This window comes from Pseudophryne corroboree, chromosome 3 (assembly GCF_028390025.1).
Source record: "Pseudophryne corroboree isolate aPseCor3 chromosome 3, aPseCor3.hap2, whole genome shotgun sequence".
Lineage (NCBI taxonomy): Eukaryota > Metazoa > Chordata > Amphibia > Anura > Myobatrachidae > Pseudophryne > Pseudophryne corroboree.
This window is the reverse complement of record NC_086446.1, coordinates 220,907,774-220,909,420: the sequence shown is the minus strand read 5'-3', so window position 1 is coordinate 220,909,420 and position 1,647 is coordinate 220,907,774. Positions and strand designations below refer to the sequence as shown.

At 35.1% G+C, this 1,647-nt stretch overlaps 1 long non-coding RNA gene across 1 annotated transcript; it reads right to left on the bottom strand.

Moving 5' to 3' along the window:
• Positions 1-520: 520 nt before the first annotated feature.
• LOC135057619 (uncharacterized) lies at positions 521-1,221 on the bottom strand. Its single transcript, XR_010244247.1, has 2 exons — positions 1,174-1,221; positions 521-874 (listed from the first exon to the last, which is right to left on the bottom strand). It is a non-coding gene; the product is annotated as an uncharacterized LOC135057619 (long non-coding RNA).
• Positions 1,222-1,647: the final 426 nt, after the last annotated feature.

Genomic DNA, 1,647 nt, shown 5'->3' with positions numbered 1-1,647 from the left:
TTGCAGATATGATAACGTTTTAAGCCTACTTCTGTCTAACAAGATTCACCTATTTGTCTTCAATATTCTTAGTCTACTTGTATTTCCTAATGAGTGTATTCAAGCCCACTATGATGCAACCATGTCACATATCGATTAAATACTCCCCAATGTTGAGAGAAATGTGGTTGAGAATCCCATGTCACAGTCGCACGATGGTTGAGCAGTGTCACTTACATATCACCTGTCTTTTTTTGTATTATAATTTATGTAGGAAATGTAAATATACTGTAAAACAGAATTTAGCTGGAAAGGCATCCTAAACATAGACATTATATAGTACTCTGCCTAAACTAAAGAAAATCTCTTAGACCTTTTTCATATTCATTTGTGCTCAACAGTAATACATTGTTCATTGATATCAACTTGTATTCAGCATTACAGTACTTGTTGTATCTCTAATGCTGCTTAGATCTATTTTACTTTCTCTTAATAGTCTAAAAACAATATAGTAAATCAGAATAATTTCATAAACAAGATATCTTTATTATAATCAATTTAATTTATTTGGTAAAAGAGAATATATTATTTTCTCTGTACAATTAATTTATACTGTAATAGTGATTTGAACACTAATTATTTGTTTTTGGCATCCACAACCAGCAGTGCCATCTGAGAGCTTAGCGTGCCTTTTTGCAAACATAGTTTCATTTCTTCACTCCACCAAATCCTTGAGAACCAAATCCACCTGATCCACCAACTCCAGCGACTCCACCTTTTCCACCAATTCCGACTCCACCTTTTCCACTTGACACTTCATATGCTCCTTGTCCACTGACTGCGCCGATTCCACCTTGGCCTTGTGCCTGGCAGGGATCAACTACAGCACAAGGATCTAATAAGTAAATACAATACATATATTTGTAATTATGTTTGAGTAACATTAATATGGAAACATTGCATCTATTGGACTTTAGCAACATTCAAATGCAGGAAGAGGTGGTTCATTTGAGGAAAATACAAAAATGGTCTAAGTTTAAGTATTTTATCATCAAGGATGATTTAGTGAAAACGTGTAAAGCCAAAACCAAATAAAATGTCTGAAAAAATAAATAGGAAGCACACATTCTCTCTGGTTTCCAACCACATGTACAGAAAGGTCCTCATGGAGCCTTAACTCATGTGTGTACATACCTTGGCATGGTTCTGGTGCGCATTGCTGTGCAGGAGCAGGAGCACATGCTGAAAAGAGAGATTGAAGTATTATAGCACTGATTATGGCATGATGTACTTAACCCATTCATAAATCTATAACAAGCAACAGTTTAGGCTGAAAATGATTTATAGAATGGGGTGGAACTAAGGTTATAGGAACTTGGATAATAATGTGAGGTGTACCCTTAAAATGTCCCTGTTTCCTTGGACATTAAGGTATCATTTAAGATTACATAAACTGCAAAGTTCAGAGTGGGGAACATGTGCATTAATATGCATTAAGGGGAACATCAAGGCTCATTCATTTAAAAACAAGGTGTATTTTGGTGTGCTTTACTACAGTTTCTATGTTTCATTCATTCCTCTATTCTTACATATGAGTTACATCAGGCAGAGATTACACTACCTCCAATATGCAAGAGGTAATTCTGAAAATTGTTAGAACCTCCCTTT